The sequence below is a fragment of the Diplotaxodon limnothrissa genome, linkage group LG3, assembly GCF_057381915.1.
Source record: "Diplotaxodon limnothrissa isolate DT_005_m linkage group LG3, D_limnothrissa_male_GT1.1, whole genome shotgun sequence".
In the NCBI taxonomy this organism is placed as follows: Eukaryota; Metazoa; Chordata; class Actinopteri; order Cichliformes; family Cichlidae; genus Diplotaxodon; species Diplotaxodon limnothrissa.
In genome coordinates this window covers 46,029,711-46,041,656 of record NC_140598.1, presented here as the reverse complement: position 1 = coordinate 46,041,656, position 11,946 = coordinate 46,029,711, and the positions used below count along the sequence as shown (strand labels likewise).

Genomic DNA, 11,946 nt, shown 5'->3' with positions numbered 1-11,946 from the left:
TATTTATAGGAACTCCTTTACATTTTAGAGGTGAAAAAATAAGGCCACAGTATGGAACCATACATTCCGTATGAAATCCCACCGGAATAGTTCAGTCATTCACTTTGACTGTCGCTGTGAGGAAACACATGAGGAAATAATGTAATTGAGTGGCAATATAAGTCTTTATATGTGTCCCACTTGGGGAAACTCTAACCTGACTTACACAACCACAGAGCCGATGAGCGACGCTCTGGTTCTCAGTAGTTGGGTGTAGCTTACAGTACAGTTTTAGCTGGAACTGCATGTGTCATATTTATTTTTCCTTCCGTGAGTGAAAGAGCCCACTATGAGTTCTAGCGCAGAACATAGAACTATGCAACTGGACTAAATTGTAGCTAAATGCCATTAAAAGATGTGTATATATACAGAAACATTTACATATCAACAAGACACCGCTATACAACTTTAGTTTGCCGAAAGGATATAAAGACTGCATCACATAGCTACATAACCAAATCAGTTAATCTGCCTTTAAGTTAACAAACAGGGTCTAAGTACAAAGTTAACGTTCAGTGCAGTCATGCAAAATTTATTTAAGCTTTTGCCAAAGTGGGACTGCTAACTGCTTTGATAACCTATGCTAACCTTTTCAACCTATCCACACCTCAGTTGCAATTTGTTGGACGTATATAGGCTAGATGTCGATTATCAAAGACATGAGATCCAACAGGATAGAAGGTAGGAGGAGAGGCCCGGACTACCTCAATGTCAGGAGGGCTCTTCCACATTAAACAAATATTAAATGTGTTATGGTAAAGTGGGCCGACGGTATGAGTTCCACTAATATGTTTACGTCATAATTCTACCTTGTGAAACCAAAGCCTAACTTTTTATTTATAAAGCATACGTTATACAATTTCCTCAAGAACTGAATTCCAGCTATGCAAATATTTACTCTGTCATTTTACACTCCACGGATCATAATCGGCACCTTTTCTGAAAATCTTTGATGGTGCAGAAGCAAGTTGTACTTCCTGACCATGCTCTCTCTCATTTGTGGATGATGACCAAAACGCAATTGAAACTGATTCTGTTCATCTGGACGTCGCGTTTCCAGTGGGAGAAATGTTTCATCACTTGTCCAGTCTCGGCTAACTGATGGAGATGTTTCTCACACTGACAACGCAACATCCACAGGAACAGAATCAGCTTTCTAGGATTTATTTTTTTACCTGGAAAATCGAGCAAGCATCAATTAGTTTTTCACAAAGTGTTTTATAGATTAGTTCATGGGCACAGTGGCATGTGTTTAAAAGTCTCAAGTGCTTAAAAATGGATGAAGAGAAGAGAGTATTGTGAGTATATTGCCAGGAGTTTGGATTTGAGCAGTGCTGTCAATGACTTTGCTGAGTGCAAGATGAAGTTCTGATATGCCCGTAGTTTGTGTTTGTTGAAAATATGCATTCATACCGAACAGTGTGCGCGTGATATATGTACCTGGTCCACTGGAGATGATTGTTGAATGAGGATTTGTAGAAATAAGTGGTTTGTTTGTGAGGATCTGTGGTTAATAAGCTTGTCTCATTTGTTCTGTGCTTTTAGACATTACAGCTTTCTTCGTTACTTCAGCATGACAATTAAATCTGTTTTGGGTTTGTGGTAATATGTCTGAAGATGTTCACATGAATTCATACACCTATATAAATTTGTACATTCGCCAACCTCTCACTGTGGTTGTTGTTCATGGAGCTGATAAAAAGACAGAATTATGCTTGATATTATTGGATTATTTAGATATGCAGAATAAAAAAAGAAAAAGAAAATGTGCCCAGGGGCCTGTCACAGAGTTGTTTTTACTCTACGCTTCACTCTCTTACTATCACTACTGGGATGTTGTTGGCAAATAAATGGAGCAAGGTATCTAATTTTTCTACTTGAATTTTTTAAATTATTAATAAATTTTATTATTGTTATTATTATGAATCAGTACAGAATTCACAAAAATTACTGTCAATAATTTGTGCAAAGTGGGTGATTTAAAGATCTTACACTTTGGTAATTTCTCATCCATGCACTGGCACTTACATGTAAAATCTGCATTTTTAAAATTACTGTAAGTAATTTGTTATTACTGAGCTGTTTTTGGTGGTTAGTTTTGTTTTGACCAAAGGAAACTCGTGAAAAGTCAAAGCCCTGCTTCGTGGATGTTTTTAAATGGCCCAGTCTTTGAGGGTGGCATACTCCGGGGCACAAATACACAGAGTGACCAGAACCTCCTTCCCTGACCCCATCCCTAAATGCCACCAGACCGTCTTTGGTTGGGGAGTGGGGCTCATTATTGGTCTTCGTTAAGTTTATCTTTCTTTTCTCTGCGTGGGCAGGTGTGTTTATTTACCTGCTGGCTCGAGCCCAGGCGGGAATGCTCGGCTCCATTCCACAAGCCCGGTGAGGGTGGGCCGTACCACTGTGGCGTCAAAGCAGAGGGGTGAGCCAGAAAATAGAAGCCCGCTGTTTTTTCTCTCGGCGTCTCGTCAGGTTTTATCACATCCACACCGTAGCTGTCACCATCTTTCTATACATTACCCTTTGTCTGAATGAAAACAACCCACTTCACCGAGACCCGCTGTTGACTTACCGGCAGATGACTTTAAAAACACCCCTAAAACCTCAATGGCTCCATCTTGCCTTTTGAGTGACCGCTGAGTATTTTTTCTCTCCCCGTGTGCTGAATGTTCCTCCTGCTGGAGAAAAGGAGAAAAAAAACCCAACGCCGGTGGACACACAGAGAAGGAAGGCGCAGCGGAAAAATAAAGGAGGTGGAGGAAAAGTGAAGTAACAGGAGATTAGCGGGAAGCTTGGAGGGACAGGCTGGGAAGAGAGCGAGGAGAAAATAACGGAGAACGAGACTTGTCGTACAGACACAAATATATTTTCTACAAGTCCCACAATTTTTCTCGAAGATTTTTTTTGTATTCCCCACTTGCTGAATAAACGGTGAGTTTATTTATATGCATTATTTTCTTCTATATTAATAAATGAGTTATTGCCGCAATTAATTATTTAAAAAAATCTCTTTGTGTCGTCCTGGAGAAAGTCTGGGAGTAGCCTTTGTGGTTAGTCAGTGTTCATTAAACAGCAGTGCAACAACAACAAAAACAATCAAAAAAAAAACGAAGAAAAAGAAGAAGAGAAAAAGGGTGGTGGGATTCAGAGGGTATTGTTTTGTGTTGGTGGACTCGGTGCCAAAAATGCACAGAGATGCAAGGATGTAGTCCGCACCGTTCAACAACAATACGGCAACCGAACAAAAACTCAACAAACGTTACGCCTCTGGGCCAGGTATGTGCTCACTTAATAAGACGAGTGCTAATAAACGCCAACAGTATGCCTTAAGTTGTAGTTTGGTGAGAGTGAGCCCGTGACAGAGGGAGTGCAGTGCGCGTTATTGACACGCACATGTGGCATAGCCAGCGGGTCTTTGTTGCCCCCTCCCTCTCCCAGCCTCCTCTGTCGGTCATGACTGAACCAGACATGAGCTCAGTGGCACGGCTCAAATCTCCCGTACACAGAATTAAGGCCACTATTGACATGTTCATATACATACCCCCACCCCGCCCCCCACCTTATTATTTTTGTCTACGCCTTTCAGTAGAGAGAAGCATCAACGCTCTTTCTTTGTGGTGTTTTCCAGTTAGGTGTCCTTACTGGGCAGCAGCAGTGGGAATTTCGGGGCTCATACTTTTTTTTCTTAGATGGAAAGCTTTGGGCTTGTCTGTGTGAACAGGGGGACTTGGGCTTTGGTGGAGTAGTAATCTGCTGATAAGAGGGGCGCGAGGAGGGTGTTGTGGTTCTTTGGAGAGGGTATGTAATATGTGTCAATGTCAAATGGAGGTGTGTCTTTTGTGAGTGTGTGTGTTCACGGGCCGTGTTATTGCGCGAGTAAAACATCAGGAAAAAAGGAGTAAAATTGAGAAATTGAGTGAAAATGTGCGTTTCGCATTCCTTTTACGGAATATCTTCGAGCGCGAGTGGAAATGTTTTGCTTTAGTGTGTCGTGCCCAAACCAAGGACACACACACACACACACACACTGTTCTGTCTACACACTGCTCCAGAGACAGTTCTTTTCTGTCTTTACTCTGCCGCGAGCTACACGAACGCACGCACGCGCCCAAACAGGCTCGCGCGCAGATTCTGTGAGTCATACCGCATTTGGAGACTCGCGGCCTCGCTGCTCTTTGAGTGAAGTGGAGCCCCCTGCTGATAACGCGCGCGCGCACAGACAGCCTCATCTTCTGGGGGAAGAAAAAGTGAACGTTCGTTCCAGAACTGTTCAGGCTCTGAGACGTGGACATGCTGCGTTACGCAAGCGCACCCCGACTCTGCACGTACGGGGTGCGCGGAGATGCACATAGCCCAGAAACACGGCAGGAGTGTATTGTTTCTCTTTTGCTGGTGGGTGTGGTGTTACCAGGAGCCAAGTCCAAATTTGTGTCGGTGTATTCAAATAAAACTAAAAGAGAAATGATGGTAATGATGGCAATAACGATAATCAGCGTTGCAAAAAAGTTACTTCCTCCTTTTTTCTGTTTTAGAGTATTTTAAACGGTTAGTTCACCCAAATGTCAGAGTTTTGGTCTTATCTGCTGATGCTTTGTGTTTGTGTATATATATGTGTGTGTGTATATGCCTCTTGGGGGTTGGGTGGTATATGTGTGTTTGTCTTTTTAAAAACGAGGCCTTTAATGCATTTCATCTGTTATTTTTTGTGGGTCTTTTATTATTTTGTGGAAGAGTTTTATCATTATTAATGAAAAGCGTTATGACGCCACATGTCAGCACTCTGAGTGGCCTCATCCACAACAACAGCACTCCACACCAGCACAACAGTTGTGCTGGTGTGGAGGAGGGCAGACACAAAATGATATATCAGAAGTGTAGCAGATGAAAGCTGAACAGTGTGCGTGCCCAGATAACACTCTGCCTCAGCAGCTCCAAACTGTACTTTGATGGAATTTCATACTGTTTGCATTTCCCATATTGACCATTCACCTACAGTCAGAACTGACACATTTGTGAGAGCAGCAGAAAACAAAATTCTGACGCGTCCTTTCAGGGCTTTGAGCATGAAATAGTTGTATTTGAAGGAGGAGAGTTTAAAATACAGAACAATTGTGATATCTAAACATCTGTAACATGCTAAAAAAGCAAGTCAGTGTTTGTATTTTGATAATATTCTAGAAGTTCAGTGTGCTAAGAATAAAACAAGCATTTCCTGCATTTTTACTGCACTAAAGATAGCAGCTGTGCACTTGTCATTCATGTTTAGGCTTAAAATTTAAATTGCAAATCATACACTGTAAGCTCATGAAACAGGCGCGGGTCCAAGCTGCATGTGAATATACATATATACACACACACACACACACACACACACACACACACACATATATATATATATATATATATATGTATATATATATATATATATATATATATATATATATATATATATATATATATATATATATATATATATATTTAGAGAGAGAGAGAGAGAGATAGGGAGAGAGAGAGTGGTGAGCTGACTGGAGCATTAAACATTGACCTACCCGGTAATAAATCAACACTAAAACATCACTGATGAAGTGCTGTTTTGATTCTGCAGCTTACTTACTTCAAATGATTTCATTATGTTTCTTTATGTGTCTGACGTTGAATAGACTTATAGATCCGTGCTGGTGTGTCTGAGAGCAGAGTGCTGTGTTGGAAGACTTGCTTATTGACTTCAAAGTGTTTCTGGTGCTCTAATCTGTTCAGCGTCAGAACATTATAAAACACTGGTTATTTATAGAGGACATGAGAACAAATTGTTCCGCTGTACATCTTTTTATATTGATATAGGTTCCACAGCTGATGAGCTGCAGACACTGTGACTGTGAGACACCAGTAACATCTATTCTCATTATATATTCTATATATATTTGGTAACATTTCTCGCAGACTATGTTAAATGCCTCGTGATCAGCTCAGTTAAGCAGCAGGATGGTGTTACTATGAATGAGCGGGGCTGTTGACTTTTAGTATTTTTTTTTTTTTGGAAGCTGTGTCAAACACATCTGTCAGGGCCAAAAATAAACCCTTCAGCTGGAACGGCTGCCCTTTGATCCGATGGTACAAGAGTATTTGTGTTCTGGACACACAAGTAATCCAAGGAGATAAACTTGTTGACATCATTAAACTGTGGTGAACAGTGACAGTCTGTGTTGCACACACTTTATTTTGCTCAGTGTTGCTCTTCTGTAGCTTGCAAGATGCTCGCCACTGTAAAAACTACACATGGTGACTATTGTTCCTGCACCAGCAAACCTGTTGGCTACTGAACAACTTGACGTCATTATAGATTAGTTATTCTGTGGGGTTTACATGGATTGTCAATAACAATTTGACTTTTTGCCCTTCTGGGAAGTCAGCTTAAACATGCTCAATGTTTTATTAGTTTACTGTTTTTAGTTTATTATTATTTAAGTTTATTGTAGATGGAAGGCATTAGACAGGGATCAGCAGTTGGACAAATAGAGCTGGTAGTTTTTGAGGGTGAGTTTTTTCTGAATTTTGTGTATTTTGAAATTTTAGCAGTGTTGTGCAGTAGGGCTGGGCCATATCATACCGTTCAAGGTAATACCGGTATAATGTAGTTCAACAATAAGAAAATGAAATATCGCTATAGAACATGAGTAAAACGCGCATGCGCAGTGCCTTTGTTTTCATACGCACATGGCGGAAAAAGCATGGAGAATGAGAAGGGTGGAAGCAGATTGTTGAATGAAATTGATGAACCAGAATTGGTTTGTAAGAATGCTGCAACTTCAGTGGTGTGGAACTGGTTTGGTTTTCATCCATCAGATACACACCAAAACACAATTTTTGGTAGAACATGCAAGCGGGCCGAATAACCTGCACGGCGTCAATGCATTAGTGCCGTCCAGCCCCACATCTCTGTTAACTCGCTAACGGAGATTTGCCGCGTTACCGCCATAACCGCGTTAACGTCATTTTAACGAAGTTAACGCTGTCAGCACTAGTTTTAATAGGACTTTGGGAAGCTACGAAGCTGCACTGCTTGATGGATTGTCGGAGCATTACGACTATCGTAGGCAGGAGCCTCGCGGAGTGATACGTACTGTGCTTCAACATAATATTACCGTATTGTGTGTGTATAAGCTCTTTTTAACTTTTGTGGATATTGTACATGGTTATGCTGAGGATATGTCGGCCCATTTCCTCTAGAAATGCCTTTTTAGTTAAACTGTCAGCAAGGAATTTGCATTTGCACTGTTAAATATTTATATAGCTTTAATGCACATAAAAACAGCTGCTTCTTCAAGTGAAAATACATTGATGTGTTTTTTGCACTAATAAAGTTGTGGAGTTGTAAAGTGTTTTGTCTTGTGTCAATTATATCATCAGTTAAATTGTTATTGCAAATTTTCAAACATATATTGCGATAAATATTTTTGGCCACATTACCCTGCCCTGTTGCACAGTGACTTTTACAAAATGACAAACACAAACGGTGACCACCCCTTTTAGAAAAGGAAAATAAATCTGACACACGTCAACAATACAAACTGCCAGTTGACAGCATGCCATTTTATGATTTTGTTCTGCCTTTCATTATTTTATGATTGTTTTTCATGATTTCATCTTTGTGCCTCTTGCTGTACTGTTCGTGGGCATCTCTCTCTGCAGTACTTCCTAGCCGAAGAGTTGTAAAATATTATTACATTTATCATTAGTATCAATACAGCATTATAAAATACATACTTACACATAAAACTTTGAATTATTCTCAAATTGTATATAAAGTATTAAAAATTAAAGTAATTACTCTGCTAAAAAAATGTTTCCCATCACTATTAAATGAATCAATAATACTGCTGCACATGTTGAGCTCAAATAATTGGCATTCTGCTTAATCTACAGTAATGCATCATACTGTATAAAGTCAAAAGGACAAGTACAAGAAATATTTTAAAAGAACAATGTATAACAATATAAGCCAAACTAACTAGTATGTGAGATATATTTGACAGTTTAACTGCCAAAATCTAGCAGTAAAAAAAAAGAAAAGACAAATTAAGGTGGTGTATTAGCGAAAAAAAAGTTTAGTTCATATTCTTAACCAACTGATCTATTTTACATGCTAATGGGAAAATGCTGGAGCATCTTGCACCTGTTTACCTTTTCTGTTTTATTAAACCAGACACGGCAGGAGTCGTGTCTACCATCAAAGCTTCCTTACTAACGTGCCAAAGGAGTTTTTAAAAAGTTATTCACACTACAGTGAAAGCACACAGAGCATGTTTTTATTGGATACAGACACACCCTTGAAAATGACAGAAACTTATTTTCAAACTTGACACCACTTCATTAAAACAAATATAAAATGATTTGTTTTTCATCAATTTGATTTAAAAAGAAAGGTATTGAAGATACTCGAAGTCATGTTATGATTTAAACTGAGGGACACTGAAATCGTCACCAAATACCCTACATGTTTCATCATCTTAAATTGTCCCTGAGGACTCATGGGTGTTTCCAAATAACTAGCACTGATAATGCTGGAAGGGAGATGAATGTGTGTATGTGCAGCAATGTGGGGCAGTAAACAGCTGTAATTGGACTCTGAGTATTGCTTCAGAGGTGCATTCATGTCCCAGAATATCAGGAAAGTAAATGCTCTTGTCATCTCCACTGCTCAGAAATAGCCTTTATCCTTATGTTGAGTCGTTGACAACACTGAAATGATCTCCACTAAAGTACATGCCAGCTGTTGGGTGAATACAGTCTTTCTGTAAGAGTGTAGCTGTGTTACTAATGCTTAAAATTTAGGTGTCATTGCAGCAATGGACTGTGTTCTTGTGTTTGATGATGTTTCAATGCTGATATGGAGCTGATGTTTACATCTGTGGGTGTAACTGCCTGTTAAGTCTAAGAGTTTTATTTTACTGTGGAGTTTGTGTATCACTCTTTGTTTATAGCAGTGTTGCCAAAAAGATTTGGATGGCTTATAGCCCGTTTAATCTCTTTGCCACTCGAACAAAAACATAAACATTGTAGGTCATTTTTAAATAAGTGAGAAGGAAATCAATATCCATAACAGAAAAGCCACAAAGGCAGTTCTCACTTTACACTGCAAATGTCAAAAGTTCTACAATTGCTAAGAAGGAAAAAGCTGCTCAGCTTTTAAGAAAATGCTAACAATTGTATTGGCTAGTCGGTGAATATATTGTAGATATTTCATCCACGAGTGGAGATAAGGAGTAAATTATAAAAGCAGTCTAAATATAGGACTGGCACATGGGTTAGCAGATAGCTGGCAAATACCAGTATTTTGAGCAATGTGTGATGTGTTTCTCAAGCGTTTCGAGTTGTTTTTAAAGGGAAAATTGGCAATCTGATGAACAACACGGTGCAGCATCTGCATGGGAAAAAATCTGGGGATAACATACTGAATTAAATTATACAGGTGCACTTTCAGTGTGTAGGGAGCTAGTGAACGGTTAGCAGAACTGGGATAGCTTGTTCGAGAATTTAATTTTACAACTGCCAAATGGTATATCCATCCATCCATCCATTCGCTAATCCTTTTCAGGGTCGCGGGGGGTGCTGGAGCCAATCCCAGCTGTCATAGGGCGAGAGGCAGGGTACACCCTGGACAGGTCGCCAGTCTGTCGCAGGGCCAACACACAAGGACAGATAACCATTCACTCGCACATTCACACCTATGGGCAATTTGGATTATTCAATTAACCTATCCCCACAAGCTGCATGTCTTTGGACGGTGGGAGGAAGCCAGAGTACCCGGAGGGAACCCACGGGGAGAACATGCAAACTCCACACAGAAAGACCTGATGGTGGAATTGAACTCAGGACCTTCTTGCTGTGCGGCAACAGTGCTAACCACCGTGCCACTGTGCTGCCCCAAATAGTATAATTAATGTAAAATCTTCAATCACAAAATAATTCTTAATGACCTCATAAACATGAAGCAATATTTTGAGTCAAATTCAACCGAAGTAGCTTCAAATAGATTCAAAGGATTATTCATGAAAATTATTAAGGAAAATACAAATGAACTAAATTTCATTTCATGAGATTCCATTAAAGGTAATGTTTTACATTGTACTTATATAAGAAATTTACATGAAAAATGTAATGTAAGTAATGTAATCAAATTACATAAAGTAATAAAGTAGAATTTAATGTCAAAAATTGTTGTGTTTTTAGCTTGGGATGCATCCATGTGATCAAAAATATCATGAAGAGAAGTCTTAGTGGAACTACTGTATGTTGATCACTTAGTAAAATACTTAATAGATACGACATCACACCTTTAGAGACCAGTTGTATAATTACAGAAAAGATTGGATTGTTATTTAACAACAATGATTACTTTCAGATTGAGATTTGAGATTATGTTGAACATAGTGAAGAAAATACAGTTTGTAATAACAAGACAGAGCTACTTTTTTAAAAGGGAGAAATTAATGTGTTACAAGAAGAAAACCCTTCCTAGCCTTTATATACAGAGTATGGCCCAGCTGAGTGCAGCTTCTGCCTTTTGGCACCAGCAGAAACATTGATTCTTCTGTGTTGACAGATTCATCTGTGTGTTAAAACCCAGCTAGCCTTACATGAAAGACAAAAATACAAAATAAATATTGAAGTTTTTGCTCACAGGCTGCTAAAAAAGTTTTTTTTATTTTTTTAATTAATCAATTTATTTATTTTGGATGGTAACCAAAGTGCGCTGAGCGCAGCTGAAATGATTTCCTTACTCAGACCTGTATTTTTGGCTGCGTACTGGGATTATTTTTATTTTTATGATAATTATCTGTTTATAGCTCTTAAAGAAGAAGGAAGACCAACAGCAGAGCATTTCATAGTTTCCTGAACAGCATAATGACAGCCAAAAGCACATAAAAAAGAACAGAGATTTTTTTTATTGAATCTTTTTAAATGTGTTTTTACAGAAAGCCGAAATCTTCATCTACCACCATTTCAGATTAATTTCTACAAACTGTGAGATTCATTGTCTGCTTAAATTTTAAAATCACACGGGGCTATCAAAGCAGTTCTGTTTTTAACATCGCCTGTGCAACTGCAGATGGGCCAGTTACTGCGATATGACACCTGCTATAGCTGTTTGGCAGTAGTGCACACTAGTACAGGCATTAGTAATATGAGCTTAGTTGTATTTTTACCGAACTGCCTGAAACGACACAGAGCGACGCTTAACTTCTGGGAATTTAACATCAGGCAAGTGAGATTAAATTGGGACAATGCGAGTGGCACTGTGTTTATAATATCAATTGTTATTGGCCGATGTTGGCGTCTAGGGCAGATGAGTATGTGTAGAAATATGGATTTGTATTTTTTATATCCTGTGTAGGTGTAAACGAACGTAACAGTCTCGGCATCTGGGTCAGCGTGTATGGATTTTATATGTGTAGGTGGGTGAGATTACAGCAGCCTGCATATAGAAGCATCTAGGCCAGAGTATGTGTGTTTGTTTGTATCAGGGCAGCTCAGTCCTTAGCCTGATGGTTAGAGTCCTGATACAGATAGGCCAGGCAGCACAATGCCCTGTCTGTTCCCACAAGTCCAAACAGGCCTTCACAACACCCTATTTATAGACAAGCGCCCTGCCTGAGCTCATTCATATTTCTTCAGTTGGACGTTGGGAGTAGAGCGTGCTCAGATGTATGTTTTTTTTCCCCCTCAGCTGAACTCTGTGGTGAAAATTTTAAGCCTCAACCTAAATATGTCAAAAAGTGCGCCCAGTCTGGTGCTGTCAGAGGCGTGTTACATAATCTGGGATGTTTGTCAATAGCTCCTCAGGCAGAGGAAGAGCTGAGCTGGGCAGAAAATGAACGGCACAAACAGGCATCAGGGGTA

At 39.4% G+C, this 11,946-nt stretch overlaps 1 protein-coding gene across 3 annotated transcripts in view; it reads left to right on the top strand.

Moving 5' to 3' along the window:
- The first annotated feature begins 2,733 nt into the window (after positions 1-2,733).
- Positions 2,734-11,946, top strand: part of ndrg2 (NDRG family member 2) — a 49,035-nt gene continuing 39,822 nt past the window's right edge. The window contains exon 1 of one of the 3 annotated variants that reach the window (XM_085349452.1): positions 2,734-2,976. The gene's annotated coding sequence lies outside the window, so the exon portion shown is untranslated. Of the gene's footprint in view, positions 2,977-3,012; positions 3,844-10,223; positions 11,308-11,946 lie in introns of those variants that run through there. The other 2 variants (XM_085349454.1, XM_085349453.1) reach the window with 2 other exon arrangements.